At 37.6% G+C, this 19,392-nt stretch overlaps 1 protein-coding gene and 1 long non-coding RNA gene across 4 annotated transcripts in view; both read right to left on the bottom strand.

Annotated features, from left to right (window-relative positions):
* The window catches only part of LOC112842638 (receptor-type tyrosine-protein phosphatase C-like), a 115,716-nt gene that overhangs the window by 64,433 nt on the left and 31,891 nt on the right, over positions 1 to 19,392 (bottom strand). The window lies entirely within an intron of this gene.
* On the bottom strand, positions 13,557 to 18,373 carry LOC109195068 (uncharacterized). Of its 2 annotated transcripts, XR_002056741.2 has the most exons (3): positions 16,005 to 16,514; positions 15,300 to 15,326; positions 13,557 to 14,597 (listed from the first exon to the last, which is right to left on the bottom strand). It is a non-coding gene; the product is annotated as an uncharacterized LOC109195068 (long non-coding RNA). The 2 variants fall into 2 exon arrangements; XR_003214518.1 differs by lacking the exons at positions 15,300 to 15,326; positions 16,005 to 16,514 and adding an exon at positions 18,343 to 18,373.

Raw genomic sequence — 19,392 nt, forward strand, 5'->3', positions numbered from 1 at the left:
AAGGCAAAACTGTCAACAGATAACAGCTAAAAACGCTGAATTAACCTCAAAGTTACTCATTTAACTGTGAAAAATTACCAGAAACATTAGAAAAGGAAAAAAAAAAACAGCCAGCAGATGAACTGATGTGGAGCAAAACCAAGGTAAAATTGCAGTTTACACAGCTGGTGAAATGTAAAAATGGCAACCAAAAACAAACAAACAAACAACAAAAAACAACAAAAAAACAGTTAGGTAATAAATGCACAAGATGTTGCAGTCAGAGATAAATACACCCAAAAATAATGTTAGTGAAATGCCAAAGAGTGGCAGAAAGTTTAGAAAGTAGAAAACCAGTAGTAGAACATTTAAATATTTTTAGAAACATGTGATACAAAATATTTACTCAGTTGTTTCCAATAATGGCATACAGAAATAAAAATCCCATTTGGGACAAACAGAAAAATATTAATAGAAAATGCAAATCAAATGAATCGAACATCTATACAAACAATTGAAGCATCTGTTGGAATTGTGAACATATTCTTGTTTTCCATGTTTATGTTTATGGCCCTAAGATGCGCAGACACATGATAGGCTATTAACTGCAAAAATATACACATATATAAACAGCAAGTGAGAGACAAAAATATATCCACTGATTTGCTGGAGTTTTGTGTAAATACCATTTATCAAGGGTAAACAACATGTTCCAATGCCACATTAAAATTTTTAATAAGCTTCATTTTTTCAATTAGTTTACAGTTTCCTGATTTGATGATAAATATGGTACCAATCTACAAAATACTGTCGAAATGAAGTCCACATTGTGATATATTTCAGGTGTGGAGAGTCACACAGCTGAACAATCGATGTGCATATTTCAAGAAACAGGGATCAAATAAAGAACATTGTTGTGGAATAAATTACAGTGAAAAATAATCACTGCCTTGCGTAAGAGAGTGACTTATGATGAGGTATTAATTGGGTTAACTTTACCTCTAAAACTTTTCACATAGTGCTGTTACCAGGGTGAAATCCATCATAAAGTAACTGTAAACAGAGAACCATTAGCATGAATGTTATGGTTCTACTCTGATCAAAACTCAAGTCAGCTGTGTGACCTGATATAAAATGATAAAGAGGAACACATATAAATGGATGTGACCTTTATGAACTTTTCAAAATGACTTTATATGTCTGACCCATTATCTACATATATATTAGACCAGATGTGGAAAACCACTGTTAGACCTACTCTATACTAATGTAGTTACTGACACCCCATACTAAGGCAGGATTCATACAAACACACATTATTTATTCTCTTAAACATTTTCTTTTTTCACATTTTGAGATTGTGTAATTTCTATAAAGAATGCGTGTAATGGTTCAATAGATATAGTTATTTAAATGTCCATAATAAGCACATGATCATTTTTGTACATCCTACAATTCAAGATTTAGAGCTGTGTGTTTGTATGAATTCAGCTTGCTATACTTATAGACTTAGATATATTAATCCACTATTTACCCAAACAAGTTAAATTGTTTGGGTAAATAGATTGGGTTTGTCCTACAAAATAATTATTCAACAATAAAAAAAACAACACAAAAAACAATATATCTGCACATTAATCCAGAGTTCAGTTTCATATATCTGATATTGTTTGTTAAATCTGGTGACACAAAAACAGTCTAAAATTCATTGCTAGTGTGACATGTGGTCCTTTTTGCCTTTGACCAATGATATGCTGGTTACTTGAACCAGTTTAGTATTTCCTGTCTCAGAGGAATGTTAACCATAAATCAAACTGAACCAAACCATAAAACAAAACTGAAAAAAATATGTTAATTGCAAAGATGTTTTTGCTTAGTAAAAGAATTGAAATTACATTGAAACTGTCACCTTAAAGCCTTACTGTAAATATAATCACAGATGTTTTCCACATAGTTAACAAAGTTCCACCACATCCGATTACTGCATATAAATCTAAAAGAAAACAAAAACAAATAAAATGTAATTGGCACAAGGGAAGACTTTTGATTTAATAACTAAGCTTAAAATAAGTGTTACCTTTGAATATTTGTGGGAAAAATTTGATGCTACCCCAAGAATACAAAGCCACACTGGAAACGATGACAGGCTTGCAGCCCTCTGTCTTCCTGGAGTGAGGTGCCTGATTAGTAGCAGTGAGTTGACAGAAGTCGGTGTCTCTAAGAGTGGTCAAACACTGATACTCTGTCCACTTGTGTAGAGTCTAAGAAGCTGGAATGCAGGCACACAGGACGAGCTTGTTCTAAAAAAAATATAGAAAAAGGAACATTTTATTTGTGTTAAGGCCTAAAAACTACAAATAAGTTATACAATGAACAATATTGAAATACCTCATAGGTGCTGCAGGCCACATAACCAGAATCCAGAGCAATCTCACACTCACATGATGGTGAGGAAAGACATGAGCTCTGCAATGAGGTTTGAATGTCTCAGTTGGGACACTGAAGAACTCAGAAGACAGCAATACCTGCACAGAGAGACAGAGTAGAAAAAGCATAGATTTGTAATCCATAATGTCAATTCAAACTCATAAAGTGTCAACAAGTTTAATCATTTGAGTATGGAATTTTTTATGCAATGGATTTTATGGATTTAAATTAATTAATTGAATTAAAAGCACTGACATTTTTTATCAAAGATAAAGAATCATACCTCTCTCTGTGCTGAGGATCACTGAGCATCTCTGACAGGAAATACAGTTTCCTCGGTATGAGTCATCATTGATGGTTTCAGAGGTGTGTAGTAGGGGTGCAACGGATCAAAAATTTCACGGTTCGGATCGGATCACGGTTTTTAAGTCACGGATCGGATCAATTTTCGGATCAGCAAAAATAGAAAAAAAAAGACAAAAATTCTACTCGCCATTTATTTATTTAAGTATTTTTTGCCTATTAAAAAACATTCAACTGAAGACTCATTCCACGCACTTATATAAAAACAAATTAAGGTGCAATATGGACATTATGGACCATGCTGGGCAGCCTCTGCATCCTCTGCACACGGCCATAAACAACCAGAGGAGTCTGTTCAGTGACAGGTTGCTTCTCCCAAAGTCAAGGACCAGCAGACTTAAAAAGTCCTTTGTCCCACAAACTGTTTAACTCCTTGCTGGAGGGGAAACGGGGACAGAGGAGGGGGGAACAAGTAGCTGTAGTGCCTTTTCACTGTGCAATAGTTTTTGTTAATATCCAGCGGTGTAATAGACTCACAATACTTGAAATGTGCCGTTCCCTTGTATTCTTATTCCTATTTATTCTATTTATCCCTTTTGTATTCTCTGTATTTATAAATGTGTATATATGGTATATTTCTGCACACATTCTGCAACTTCTGTCGGTGCTGTGCTACTGGAAACTGAATTTCAGTTTGAACCCACCCGAGGGATAAATAAAGTTTCATCTAATCTAATGTAATCTATAGGGCAGTGCAGGGCTTTGTATCTACCTCTCCGCTGTGACATAACGAGCGGTCACGTGGCTTTCCGTTGCCCTGGAGCTCCACCCATTTGTAGTTAGAGCAACAGAAGATGCCTGGGACAGTTCAGCCATAACTTTAAACTTCTCCTGCTCATACATGCTTGGAACGATCTTGTCACTGAAGTGGACGCGCAACGAGATATCATAGCGTGGCGCAAGCACGTTCATCACAGTTTAAACCCCTTGTTTTGCACAACGGAGTACGGCCTCCCGTCTGCAGCTAAACACCCCATTAGCTTTAGTAATAGCTTTAGCCCGGTCGGACTGGGCAGCAAAGGGCTGCTTAAGTGCCGCAAACTCCTCTGCTCCGCTACTTGGACCGCTAGCGCTGACCATAACTACCGCTTGACAGACCCACCGCGCACCATACGCATACTTTTTTTTTCTTTTTCGAATCTTCGGATCACGTGCGTACCGAACCGTGGAGAGGGATCGGTTCGGATTTCGGATCAACCGTGATCCGTTGCACCCCTAGTGTGTAGTGTGGCAGCATGGTGATGGTCTCCAGATTAGGCAGGAGGTCAGGTGATGGGTGTGTCATCTTCTCCATTGAAGACACACTGGTATGGCAGTTCATAAAACAGCAGTCTCTGTAGTTATCTGTGCAGTCCAGCACTGATGGATCAGGTTTGGCTTAGCAGTTCATGAAGATGGTGTTAAGATGTTGATGTTTCAGTTGAGGATGGTGAAGTTTGAAGGTTTTGCCACAAAGGAGACAGGACTGTGTGTGCTCAGTCTGAAAGAATATATCTACAAAACATAAAGTGCTTTTAACACCACCCACCCTCCCCACCCACCCAGCTCAGCCCCCAAGTGTCTATGTAATGCTGGTATGGGGTGTCAGTTACTAAATCTAATTAGTGCATCAGAAAGCGTGGGCTACACCAAAAGCCCCTGCTTTCTGATGTCTTTGTTTATTAGCAGCTTTTTCCAGCTGCTCAGAAAATTCTGACTTGGCCTTTATCCACCCAAACCCAAACCCACCCGGATAAAGGCCAAGTCAGAAAATGGATGCAGAAACTTTACATTTACTTCTAAATCAGTTTTTATACATATTCTGTAAGCTGTGAAAATATTTTTCTCTACATAATGTATCATTACAGACATCTCTGGTAGCCTAAAGATAGTTTAAAACTTTTACAAAATTTTTACCTGTAAAACATGATAAGCAAAACCTCATTCATCCCAAAAACATTTGATTCTACAAAATTTACTATAATCAAGAAAATATAATTGTCTGTATTTATTCATGTGACCCATAATAAATACCTGCATTTATCTGGGATTTGTTTATTTACTATTTCATATTTGAAAGCCCTTTGAGGGTAAGATCTCGTTTGTTGAGATACATATGTCACAGTAAAAAAAGTATCAAAAAAGGAGATGACAATTAACATCCATGACAAAATGCATTTAAAATAGTAGATTTAGTCATTTAAAACATGAGAATAAAAAATAAATGATGTCCGTTTAATACTTTTTGCAGCATATTTCAGATCTGAGGTGCATGATAAAAGAAGGCAGATCTCCCTGCTCTGCATGAAGTACAGCCATGATTTGGTGAAATGATTACTAACATTGCAATGAAAAAGGTTTGATAAATTGAAGGATGGTCTTCTTACAGACAGAGCAGGGAAGCCAATTTTTGGGAAGCCTTCCATTATCAACAAAAATCCTACAAACAATAAACTCTGTAAAAAACATGATCTGTAATTGTTTAAAAACTCACCAGACGACTTCATGATTGGCTGAGAAATAAAAATGAAGTCAAGCAGGGTGTTCTTGTCTGTAATGGCAGAAGTGATCAGTTGTGTATACCCTCTCGACTGAAACAGCTCCAGATTCAGTTTTCTTCCACTGTAAACTTTACATGTGCGTGTAAATCAGTGTTCATACATATTCTGTTGCCTGTAAAAATGTTTTTCTCCTGTGAATATATTATTATAGAAATCTTTGGTAGCCTAAAGATACTTGAAAACTTTTGACGTTTGTTTACCTGCAAAAAAAGATCTACTATAATCAAAAAAACATGATTGTCTGTATGTATTCATATAGCCCAGAATAAAGACCTGCATATATCAGGGATTTTTATTTACTATTTAACATTTGGAAAGCAGTTTGTGGGAAAGCTTATTTTTAACAGTGTTGAGATACATATGTCACAGTAAAGTCAAGTTAAAACAAAAATAGATGACATTTAAAAATCATGAAATTTAAAATTATTAGAATTGGTCATTTAAAAATAGATATAACAATTTACAATAAATGATGTCAGTTTAATACTTTGTTGCAGCATATTCCACATCTGAGCTGCATGAAAATAGAAGGCGATCTTCCCTGCTCTGTATTAAGTTTAGCCATGATTTGACTACAATGTGCTGACCATTCCAAGAAGCAAGGGTTAATAAAAATCAAGGTAGCTTTTGTACAATGGTCTTCTTGTAGACAGAGCAGGGAAGCCAATTTTTTGGAAGCCTTCCATTATCAACACAAAATCTTTTTTATATCCCACACACAGTAAACTCTATAACAAACATGATCTGTATGTGTTTGAAAACTCACCAGACGACTTCATGATGGCTGGAGGACAGGACACAAAACACAGGGTTGTGGTAACTGTAATATGTTCTCAGGACACCTGAATGGACAGTTTGCTGTGGCTGAGAAATAAAAATGAGGTCAAGCAGGGTGTTCTTGTCTGTAGTGGCAGAAGTGATCAGCTGTGAATACCCTCTCGACTGAAACTGCTCCAGAATCTGTTTTCTTCCACTCTGTAACTGGTTCTCATTAAAATCTCCACACACAATTATTGGGTGACAGTCCATTATTTCTAGTGAATCTAAAAGACTTACCAGGTTTTGCATGAATGGTGTCAAACTGTAGTCAGGAGGTCTGTACACAACAGCAATGAGCGCAGGGAATGGAGCCTGAACCTTCAACACTAAGAACTCAAGATCAGTGACATTATGCAGATACTGTTTTACCTGAACCTGAAAATGATTCCTCAAATACACAACAACTCCACCACCACTTCTGCTGGCCATGTGAGGAAAGTTTGAGTAGGACACATGTCTGTTGCGTTTGAACATGGTGTAGCCGTCCAAACGAAGACTGTCTGCAACAAAGGAGCCTTGGAGGTGAGACTCTGTGAGACACAAAACATCTGCTAAACACATTTCATGATGACTCTTGATGTCACTGATGTGAGATGGCAAACCCTCCGTATTGTGATGGATCAGAGTAAGAGTGTCAGGTCTGCTGGCTGTTTCTCTGAGCTGAAGAAGAGGCATCATTTCCTCAACACTAGCTTGTCTCATGGTTTGGAGCGCTGCAGTTACCTCGGGATTGGCGTAAATCTTTTTCTCATCCAAGTCCTGCAAATAGAGTCCACTGAGAGACGTCACCCTGCTGAGAGCAACATAAGCCATACCTGGTTCAAAAATGTTCTTCATTGAAACTACAGCTGTCTGTGTTGTAAGACCCTGAGTTTTGTGAATTGTGCAGGCGAATGCTAGCTTTAAAGGAAACTGTCTGCGTACCGCTCCTTTAAACTTCAGACTCTCCTCTGCTCTCTCAATGTAAACCAGATCATCAGATGCTGCATTAGCACTGCGGTTGTGTCTCATAGGCTGCCGGTTGTCCATTCTGAGCCCCAGTTTAATTATTTGTCCATCATTTTCAGATTCACCACCTTTATCAGTATACCAAAAGCACCATTGACCAAACCATTTAGTGTGTCCAAGTTTCTGGTCAGCATCACTCGAGCTCCTTCAGCAACATTCAGGGTATCGGGTAAATCATTTCGCCCACCTGTAAATGGTTTGTCTCTTCGTGCCATTCTGCCTGTACGTTTATCCTTCTGGAAATCGTCTGCAGTGATGATTATGATGTTTGAATGAAGCTTCTTCAGGGTATCTGTGTTATGGGATTCCACATTCTTGTTGGTGGCATAAATGTGTAAGACCTCGATTGGACATTCTTCTGGTGCAGTCACAGCCTGTGACAACAAATCTCTGTCGCACTGAGAAAGCTCATCTGTCTTTTCTTTGATTCTAATCCTATTCAACATCTCTGCAAAGGCAACATCATCTTTCTGACGCATGATCTCGGTTAGAGTGATCATCTGAAAATGTTCCTGCCATAGGTCAATCTGTTCTGGATCGTAAACCAGAGAGGTTTAGACTGTCGCACTGGTGGCAGCTGGTAAAATCTCCAACAGCTAAAACTGACATTCCACCAAAAGGTCTCTGAGTGCCTTTGATTTGTTTCAGTCTTGCATCCACATAAGCAAAAAGGGGGTTTTGAATCTCATCAATAACAATAATTTCAGCATTTATAAGCTCAGATCTGACTTCATCCAGTTGGTTACCAAGTCCTTGAATGGGTGGATTCAGACTCCTGGGTAGTTTCAGTAGGGAATGTAACGTAGAGCCATTGATAGAAAAAGCTGCTGTACCGGTAAATGACGTCAGTAAAACAGTTGGATTTGATATGTCACCTTCTTCTGCATTAGAAGGCAGTCTGCTCAGGATCTTTGATGCTTCAGAGTGAATACATTTAATCAGATGTGACTTTCCAGTTCCTGCACCACCGTTGATATAGAAGAAAAATGGATCTGGGTTCAAACCACAAACTCGCTGAATACACCAGTCTCTTATAGCATAGAACACGCAGGCCTGCTTCTGGTTCAGATTCTGATACATTACACGTACCACAGCTGGATCGACTGCAGGTTGTTCTCTGATGGCTCTGATCTCTGTTACAGCATCAGACTGACGACTGTAGTCAGGAACATTCTCCTGTTCGTTCTCATCATCAGAATGTCTCTCAGGAAGATTCTCATCACATTGCAACCTCACAACTTCAGATTCAGGAGCAAGATTACACCACTCATCAATAACAACATCCCTATTTTGTTCAAACTCTTCCAGTGCACTCTCAATATCCTCAGAGTTCTTCTCATACTTGTCTTTATTTCTCTTCACAACCCTTTTCACAGACTCACTGTGGTCTGAACATGGAAGTCGTACACAACCTGAGTTGTAGAAGGACTGATAGGTTTGGAACCCTTGTGGTTTCAGTTCCTGCTCTGATCTGTGTGGAAGGTAAAGTCTCAACAGTCGTCCATAATATTGCTCAGGATCTTTTTCCTGTGAACAGTGGTAATACCTGATTATAGCTGGTTTATCATTCTTTCGCCTTTGTACAAATCCAAGCTGGTTTAGAAGAGGAAGCACATCTTTTCCTTCATTTGGACCACTCACCAACCGGCACAAGGCAGCAAAATCAGCCAGTGACATTTCCTCATATTCTGGTGTCTCAGGTCTGGATTTGTATTTATCAGTCAAACTTGTCATCCAAATATTACAACTGTCGTGTGTTGTGGTTTCCAGGTAGCTCATTGGACGACTCATTTTTACCGGGTTATCATCTGTTGATACAAATACAACACTGCGGGAACATTTTTTCATTTTTATGCCACAGACACGAGTCACACACTCCTGTGCACTGATTTCTCTCTTTTTGAGTAAGCCTGCATCACAGCTCTCATTTCATCACATTCATTGACCGTGTTCTTATCAGAGCTGTCAATAACTGTCTTCAGGTATTCAGAGAGGCCAGATTCTTTCTTCGTTATATATTTACAGAGGTATTCTACACATGAATAGGCATTCAAAATGAACGAGACATCTAAATTAGAGTTCCAGGCTTCAAGCAGGTGTGGGTTGTAATTATTGATCCAACAGTCCTTTGGGTCACGTTTCAGAATCAGCGCTGTTTTCTTGTTTATGTCTTGGAGGCATTGTTCATACTCATTCATTGTTAAGTTGCATCGTGACAGAATCTGCTCTATGGTGAGAGAAGCAGCTTCAGGTTCCTTCAGCAGGTTCAACAAAGGTCTGAGTTTGGCTTTTGCAGCTTCAGTGTCTGAATCCTCATCCTGTCTCACAATCATTGTTCTTGTGTTTGGCGGTTTTGGAAACCCAAATCTACAACCAGAGTTCACACTCTTAAAGCATGTCTTTGTGTGGTTTTTACTGTGCTTTTGTAGTTCAGTGACTTTTTTGTGCAGTTCAGGTTGTTTTTCTGGATCAGGGAGTTGAGCTGAGATGTATCTGTCCACAAAGTCACAGACAGTTTGGTCATCATCCACATCTACTTCTACCTTTTCTCGAATCCACAGCAACATGTGTATATGCGGACTACCTCTGTGCTGGAACTCAACTCTGTAAAAGTAATCAATGATTTCACCAAGGGGCTGTGCAGGAGAAAAAAGCAAATCTCTGAACAAAGCCTCAACACGCTTATCAAACATTCGCATCGTGGTTACTGGATTTGATCTTAGAATTTCACACTTTTCTGACCAGTCCAGGGCTTCAAAATCAACCTCTTCACCTTGCTGTCTCTTTATTGCTTGAATCACTTCAGGCCATCTCATCTCAGCAGCAGAGAAAGTGACAAAGAACTGAGGTGTTCCTATTTGACGAAGCATACTGAATAGATCTTTGGTAGTTTTCTGCCAGTAAGCTGGAGTTCCTCTGAGTGGCTGCATAAATCTGATTGCATCTTTATTTCTTACCAGCTTCTCTACTTCTGTCTTACTTTGTAACATTCCTGATGTGATTTTGCGTCCATCTTTGGTCATAGTTTTACCTTTCCTTAGCTGTATTGTCATGCTGGAATTAGCCAGGTGTATTTCAGTTACAAACTGTGAGAAAAATAGGTAATTTGTATCTTTAGCAAATCTTGCATCAATGTTGAAAAGCCTTGACTTGAAGTAAGCACTTGGTGTGAGTTTAAGACGTCTCTTTTCATCCAGTGTATTCTGACCAGTAGGAAACTGCACAGGAAATGCCATGGCTTCCAAATGAGGAGTTCTGAAAAAACTAACAGGATTGTTTCTTTCTGCAGGCGCCACACAATATGTGTTATCAGTGAAACAGAGAATCTCTTCTGAAATGTCTACAGGCTGCAGACAACTTTCTAGAGCAAAACCTCCATTGTTCAAATCACTTTCTGGTTCCTCTGGATTTTGTTCTTCTGGTTGTTCATCGCAGGATACCATATCAATATCTTGTTCACTTTCAGACTCCGTTTCACACAAAAGGGCATCTTTTTCATAGTTGTCAATTTCCATTAGATCTGCTTCATTAAAATCATCACTTGCCATGCTGGCTTCATCACTGCTGTCATCATCAGGTAATGTTGGATCACAAAGCAATGCATCATCTCTGATAACAATATCTGTGTACTGTGGATGAATTTGTTTCAGTTTACGCAGGGCTTGGATCAGTTTAGACCAGGTGACAGTCTGGAACAGCTGATGGCCTTTGTAGCACAGTCGTCTTTTCAGCTTGATCCTCATTATCTGTGATTGGCTTCTGAGCCTCGGTAAACAGTCAACTGTTTGTTGGACCTCAGATGGTACACACACCACATTACCACGTATGAGTCTTTGTCTGCCCTTTGGAAGGGAATAATCTTAGCAAATGGTATGCATTTGGCAATCAGATGTCTCTCCAGAATGTTGAGATCACACAGTTCAGCTGGAATATCCTGCAGTTCTAAACTGTTGATAGCAGCAAGCCTTGGCATGCGTCCACTTTTGAGGGAACTGTGACACGTGTGACAGATATACTCCTTTTTTCTCTCAACAGGAAAGTTGCAGTGGTCATTACATGCTTCATCACACACATGAACAAATTTACCAGTTAGACACTGCTGAGCTACAGTTTGGTGTTTTGAGTAATTTGCTCTTTTGCAGATTTTCACCTGATTAGGAAAAGAAGCTTTTAGACAAACAGTACAAACATAAGATGGTGCTGACTTAATGTTTGATCTGAAACGAGATATGGCCTCATTCATTAAAGAGTTATCTGGATGACACTGTAAACTTTCAGCTGGTCGATGCATCTGGCGATATTTTCTTTTTATGTTCATTGCACATCTGATATTATGCATCTGTCTAAAAGAAAAACCGTTCCAATATTTGACTCTCATTCGTTCTCTCATATTGTCCTTGTGTTGCTGCTGAAATTGTTTCTCTTCTCCATAACGTTTAGTGACGTAAGATCGTTTTTTCTGTTTAAATGCTTCACTTTCTTTATAAAGATTATATACATATGACCTCATGTAAGCTTTGTGTTTCTCTCTGAATTCAATACAAGTTCTGTATGTTTTTCTCATACATTCCTTCTGCTTTTCTCTGAATACAGGATTGCCTTTATACATCCTTATGATACGTTCTCTTTTTCTGTCTCTAATTTGAGCACTTTCTCTATAGGTTATTCTCAAATGTTCTCTCTGTTTCTCTCTATATGTAGCATTTAGTCTATACAAATTACTTTTGTACACACTCTTCTTCTGCCTGTGATCAGGATCATTAGACTTTCTACTGGAATTTTTTTTCTTTGCCTTAAAGGTTTCATCAAAAGCGTACATCTGCCGTTCTTTCTTTTTCTGATTTTCTTTTCTTTGTGGTAGTTTCTGTTGGGCCAATAATCTTCTCCTCATTTTTCTCCTTTCCTGTTTATTACATTTCAAAAGTTTATGTGAGAGTTCCTGTGTTGTCTTAGTTGAACGGGAGGCAGTGTTGAAATCATTCTGAGGAACAGAACGTGATGTTGCTTGAGTTTTTCTCACAGAAGTTGCAGATGTTTCTTTTTCTAAATGATGGTTCATGTCAGCAGCAGCTGTCTCATTTGAATAATCCACTCTGGATGACATCACTTCACTGGTTAAAGTGTCAGTCACAGTTTTCCGTGTCTGCTCAGTGGATGTTTGGGAGTTTAATTCATGAACAGATACATTTTCAGCTGGTGCTGAAACACTTGTTTGGGGTATTCTGTATTCGGTGGTTTCATTAGCATCTCTTTGATCAGCAACATTTGCACTCTGAAACTCAATGGGCTGAAGCTCATAAGTGCAGGTTGGTGTGATGCTAAACATTCGGTACAAGCATTTGATCCTGTCAATCATGTCGTTAAGACGTGTGAATTTTAACATAACTGCAGTTCCACCACTTACAGCTAGCGACAATGGCATTCCTGTAGACTTACGTGGGTGAGGGTCAAAATATGCGTATTCACCTGAAGTCAGCCTGCAAACTGCGATGACTGTACTTGCCATGACTAGCAAAGCATAGCGAACGTCTGAAACCAAACACTGTAGTCCCTGTTCAAGGCTCAGAAGGTGATCTGTACTATCAAATGTGCCGTAACGACCACACTGAGACATGTCCACTTGATACTCATGTGTGCGGCTGGTGACCACTGTGGGAAGCTCATCGGAGGCTAGAAACCCACTGTTCACAAACCTCTTTCTGGCATCTGAATACACGGCATGGCCTTTGTCCAACACACGGTTTAGATCTGCTCTGGTAATGAATTCATCCTCGTGTAAGAATGACAGGAAAACCAAACTGTTAGCCATGCATTGCTTATTCCTGTACTTCCCATACTTAGCAGCAGCCTGGCTTCGGGACGCACAGATGCTACTCACTCGTGGATGACTTTCATTGTTTGTAACCTGTACATAAGACGGTCCTGGAGCTTCTCCATCATGCTGCATTTGCACAGTTACCTGGGGTTCAGCCTGGATTACCTGCTGTACTTTAGTATTTGGCACACACACTGAGTGAACACCTGTCGTTACAACATCTGCACAAGTGACTGCGGCTGTCTGAACACTGCTCTGCACTTCAGGACTGGGAATAGTTGTAACAGACACCTTTACCTTCTCATCGCTCTGAGAAACATTTACCTGTTCCTTCTGCTTTTGCCATCTAAGCTTCTGGGACTGCGACCTTTGACCTTTTCTCGGCATTTTATTGAAGTTAAAACTGAAGCTTATACGTATTTATACAAAGATATAAACAGAACTCAACCTGGAAACAGTGAAGAACTAATAACTCTTCAAGTTAGTATTAAATCTGAAAAAATGTCAATATAAATATAAAAATGTTCCAATGTTTTTATCAATATGTAAATAGATGTAAAAGGTTGACTTTAATCTAAACTCAATATAAAAGATATTCAGTTCTTTGAAAACACTTGGCTCAGTTTTATTGTAGCTTTTTCCAAAACAGAATATTTTTACTTCTTATATTTTAACCAGACTTGTTAATGAGTAGATCTTAGCTTCTGTAAAGGGATATACAGAATAAATCACAATAATCAACAGGCTATAATAAAACTCTTAGTTTTTAAGTGTAAATCTTTGTGTAAATCTTTCAGATATCTAAAATGTAAAGCAAATATAAAAAGCTGTGGTGATCAGATGACAGGCGATGAGGATTCTTCAGCTGGATGTTCTGCAGCAGTCAGGAAACAGGAAGTCTGGGTCCTCAGGCAGCTTCTCGATGACAATTGTGTCTGAACACTTAGACTGAGTAACAGAAATGGGTTTGTCCCTAAATAATAATAGTATAACCCTACTATAGTCAAATGTTACAGTCAATGAAACAGACTAGCAAAATGTATTTGAAGTTATCTAATTTAATATTTTTGCGAATACAGCAGTCTGAATGTCGTATAAAATAACAAGTTTATCTTATTACAAAAAACCTTAAAGAAGGTGTAAATTTTATATAATGTATCAAAGTAATTGCACCTCTAAGCCAAACTATCAGTGTTTATTCCAACGTGTTCCAAGTAAAAATTAAAATTACTAATCTACAGCTGTGTAAATAGTTTCTACTGTACTGTAATTCTACTATTGTAATTTCAACTTTCTACTTGTAATTTCCAGCAAAAAGACTGGATGTGAGAGAGTTTAACGATAGGAAAGAAGGAGCAGTGAGAGCAGAGACCTGTCAGAATTCTGTAACAGATAGATGAAGTACTGGTAACTTCAATTTCCCAAAAATGGGGCCATGTCAAAACTTGATTATTCCAGTCAAAACTTGATTCCAGTCAAAATTGGATTCCAGTAAAAAACGTGATTTTTGATAACTTAGATAGAGCTTGTGGGATAGAGTGAAGCAAGATAGAACGGCTTGTCAAAATAGATAGAGTGGGTAGAGTGATAGGACAGACTGAATGGCTTGTTAATGATAGAGGGAGAGAGCTTCTGCAGCAGGTCACCTGTAAGACACAAACAGACTGGAATTAGACATATTTCCAATAAAGCTGGCTTTACTGTATTTTTCGGACAATAAAAATCCTTTCATTTTCTCAAAAATAGACTGAGCGCCTTATGTATTTATTCTGGCTGTGCTTACTGACTTATTGATTAACTGACCAAACTGAACACCAGTCCTTTCTCACATTTGCCTAAAACATCTTGATGATCACCAAGAGCTGTGCTGACTCACTGCACTAAACTGAGTCTCCTACAGTGAGAGATGAATTTCAGAAAAACACCAGCATTTAAGTCAAACATGATGCTGTTAGTGTGATGGTCCAGAGTTCCTTTACTACTTCAGGACCTGCATCATCTGCTCCTGAGCTTCAGTTTAATCACACTTAGGATTCACAGCAGGAAATTGATCTGAAGCAAACAAGCAAGTCCAACTCTGAATAAAATTAAACTCTTGGTGTAGACTAATCAGAGTCTGAACTTTAATGAACATGATTTGACATTAGGCCAGGTTGTTCTGGTTTGCTTTTCTGTGCTTCATAAATAAAATCATCACCATCAAACTGTATTTTTTTTAAAATATTTATCCAGGCTATCCTCGTTAGATGATTTGAAACATTTAAATGTGACAAAAAGCATAAACAAAATAACTCTGCAAGGAAGAAAGACTTTTCCCAGCACTGGACCTCAGACAAACCTTTACTTACCAGATTTGAGACGATCAGATCAGCAGTCTAAAGAAAGGAAACAATACATCAGATCACTGTGTAATGACTGTTGAGCCTCTTCACACAATCCAATTTACTGTGACATGAAATAACTAAATGACTTAAAATTTCTTAAAATATTACAATAAAAAGTCCTTCCATTGTACCTGTTGCTCGGAATATTTATGTGTTTTGCAGTATGTCTCTTTTTAGCAACATTTAGATTTAATTTTAAAACACTGGCTTTAATATACATACTCACACTTTAGATTTTCTTACTTTTTATTATTGCTTAAGGGTAAAACTATCATTTGTAGTCAAAATACTTCTAGTGTTTTGACTTCATGCTAATTCATAAGTGGAAGATGGGAGACACTACAAATCGATAGCTGTGTTGCTCTTAACTGTTTAAGTTACCACCTATACTGACTCACCCAAAGCACTTTTATAGTATGGTTTGCTACATAATCCTTATGTGGATTATGTAGCATAAGGAGAAATTGAACAAGTGTATGCAAACATCTCTGACATTTAGCTATATTTGGACTTGATAAGCCATCAAAAATTAAAATCAGACATAAATGGGCTATTAAAGTTTAGGGACAGTCAGAGGTCCTGTGTGGGGGCTTTGCTGCTACAGGTTATAAATCCTGACTGTGTTTTGGCCATGTAAAATACTAAACATTACCATCACTGTCTACTTACCAAAAAAGGCAAAACCAAAGATCTGTTCACTCTGTAGCAAAAGACAAAGAACAAAAATACAGAATGAGACAACTCAAATCAGCATCAGAGTCAATACTGCATCACTCTCTAGTCAAATATATTCAGGAAAATTGTTTTGATTACCACAGCTGGAATACATGTAACAGCTCCTCTCTGTTTTCTTTTTTTCTCTACATCCTAATAAAGATCGACCTCTTCATGAAGGTAATATGTGGTTTGATCCATTTGCAATAAACCACACAAGTTTCTTAGTCATGTAATGCTCTACAATTTAGGTTCGATTACATACCAGAGTAGATATCATAACCAATGATTTGCTACACCTAGAAATGCACACTTTATCAAATGGTGACAATTTAAAAGGAGGCACCAATCACAAATGATAGCTTGTATGTAATGTTTGTAGCCTTTAACATTTGAGGTGGCCTGCATTCAAATTCTATTAACACAATAAAAACAAACAGTCTGAAAATTAAAATTCAGTAGGACAAGAACTTGAAAGTACACAGAATTTACTCAGTATGAGTTTTGGTAAAAATGAAAAATTTGGTGCCACATGGTTCTTGCACAGCAGTTTATATATATTTCAGTCACATTTGGGGCATGTTTGATACACAGCAATAAGCACTGAATTAAATCTATGACAAACTTATGATAGCTGATATTAGGGCCTAATTATAAAAATGCAGTATAATGATAATTTCTTTGTAGATAATTTAATAATAAAAACCAGAAATGAGTCCTGAATGTGAGCTGTTGAATGTAAGGACTTTGCTGGAGATTCCCACATTTATTTAAAAAACAGCAACAACAACTACTAACAAACATGACTTTCACATACAGTTCATGTTTTGCAAATGTGGGCAGGATTATTTCCAAAAACACAGCCTTGATTTTATCTGACCTCTAACAAATTTGTTAGTTTTATGTTTTCATCCCATTTGTATTTTCCAAGTCATCATCACAAATGACAAAAAGCAGTTTTTAGACCGGGATTTAATTTATGAAGAGAAACAAGCTTTTGAAATCTTCAATGCCCTACATCAGGGGTCTCAAACTCCAGTCATCGATGGCTGGTGTCCTGTAAATTTAATACGTGTCCCTCTTGCAGCACACCTGAATAACATTAATAGGTAATTAGAAAGACTATACACTTAACTGCATGCTGAGGTGGCAATTCAGCCATTTGCTTAATGTTACAGCAACTCAAGAGTGAATGAACATGATGAAATAAAAGTATTTTAGAAGTACATTTTTCCAAACATATTTCTCAAATTTAATTGAGTAGGTAGGGTTAGGGGATGTCACCTCAGCATGCAGTCAAATTCTATACTCTTGCTAATGACCTACAAATTTTATTCAGGTGTGTTGTAACATGGACACATGGAAAAGCTTCAGAACACAGCCCTTTGAGGACTGCAGTTTGAGACCCCTGCCCTATGTGAAAAAACAATTTTCCCTAAACAGCTACTCATGCCTGTCAAGATATGTTTACAAACACACTTCTAAGGATTTGGAGACCCCACTAAACACAACCCATCCCAGAGGTTGTAGACAAAAAGGCAAAAACATTAACTGGCCAAACTGAACACCAATCATTTCTCACATTTGCCTAAAAACATCTTGATGATCACCAAGAGCTGTGCTGACTCACTGCACTAAACTGAGTCTCCTACAGTGAGAGACGAATTTCAGAAAAACACCAGCATTAAAGTCAAACATGATGCTGTTAGTGTGATGGCCCAGAATTCCTTTACTACTTCAGGACCTGCATCAAGTCATCAGCTCCTGAGCTTCAGTTTAATCACACTTGGGATTCACAGCAGGAAATTGATGAGATGATCCAAAACACACAAGGAACTCTGAACGAAACAAAACTCTTGGTTCAGACTAATCAGATTCTGGACTTCAATGAAACTGGAACTATACATGACTTGAAAACCTTATATTGGACCTGAATTAAACAAAATCTGAAAGTAGAGTTGTCCAAAATCCCCCTAGTAATGCAAATCAGTCATTAATAGTTACTGTAAATGCTTGATGGTACTTGTTGCTATTAGAGCTATTAGACTGGGTATTAGACAGCAACATGTTTTTACATTAGACCAGGTTGTTGTGGTTTGATTTTCTGTGCTTTATAAACAGAATCATCACTGTGAAACTGCTTTTTTTAATTTATATATTTATCCAGGTTATCCTTGTTAGATTATTTAAACATTTAAATGTGACAAAAAACAAACAAACAACATAAACAAAAGAAATCTGCAAGGAAGAAAGACTTTTCCCAGCACTGGACCTCAGACAAACCTTTACTTACCAGACTTGAGACGATCAGATCAGTAGTCTAAAGAAAGGAAACAATAAATGAGATCACTATTTAACCCTTTAAAACCTACCATAGAAGTCCGCCAGAGCTTATATTATATTTTTACATGCTGTAGTGCCATTTTTGGGAGCATTTCAATGTGATATACATCAATATAACCATTATAGCTCAAATTTTAATAATATAATATATGCATTAAGTGAATAGTAATTACATAAATTGCAAAAAAGTGCAATCAACTACCAAAAAAATTGAAAATCGTTTTTGTTTTTGTAACATATATTTTTAGTTAGAGAAATTTAAGAGGCTTATCACTCAAAACTGTAAATACAAAAAAGTTGCCCAAAATAGTTTCCCACCACAGGAAATTTATTTTAAGTGTCTTCATAGTTTTCTTTTTCGAAATACACCAATTTTTATATACTGCAGGTAAAACGAAAATAAATATTACAATGCAAATTTGCAAAAAAGCAGCATATGCATCAAAATAAACTATTTCCAGCAGTGCAATTTGAGTCCTAAACATCCCAGAAACGACACAGAAAGTCACAAAGTCAAACATAACTTTTAAAAACACCAGTAGGAAACTGTGACCAAGGACAAGCTGATGGCAAAACATGTAAGTACAACTCCTCTAGTTTCATATGCAAAAAAAAAAATATTGCGCTAGCTTACGTGGTTGCAGTGCTACAGGGATTTAAAATTAGTTAGGCAAAATGGAGCGTGTCCGCTCCAACCGGCTTTAAAGGGTTAATGACTTAGACTGTTGAGCCTTATCACATGCAGTCTGATTTACTGTGACATAAAATAACTAGTAAAATCCTTAATTTCCCTTAACAACTTACTGTGCTATAAAGAGGACTAATATTAGCTGCAGAGTCTCACATGGCTATAACGTGTAATAAAAGCATTCATACTACAGAAGTGCAAAGAATAGGCACATATATTTGTTGGCACAAATGCAGTATATACTTGTTGGAAGAAATATTTATGTATTTTGCAATATTTCCCTTTTTGCCAACATTTATATTTAATTTTCAA

This window comes from Oreochromis niloticus, linkage group LG17 (genome assembly GCF_001858045.2).
Source record: "Oreochromis niloticus isolate F11D_XX linkage group LG17, O_niloticus_UMD_NMBU, whole genome shotgun sequence".
Taxonomy (NCBI): Eukaryota; Metazoa; Chordata; class Actinopteri; order Cichliformes; family Cichlidae; genus Oreochromis; species Oreochromis niloticus.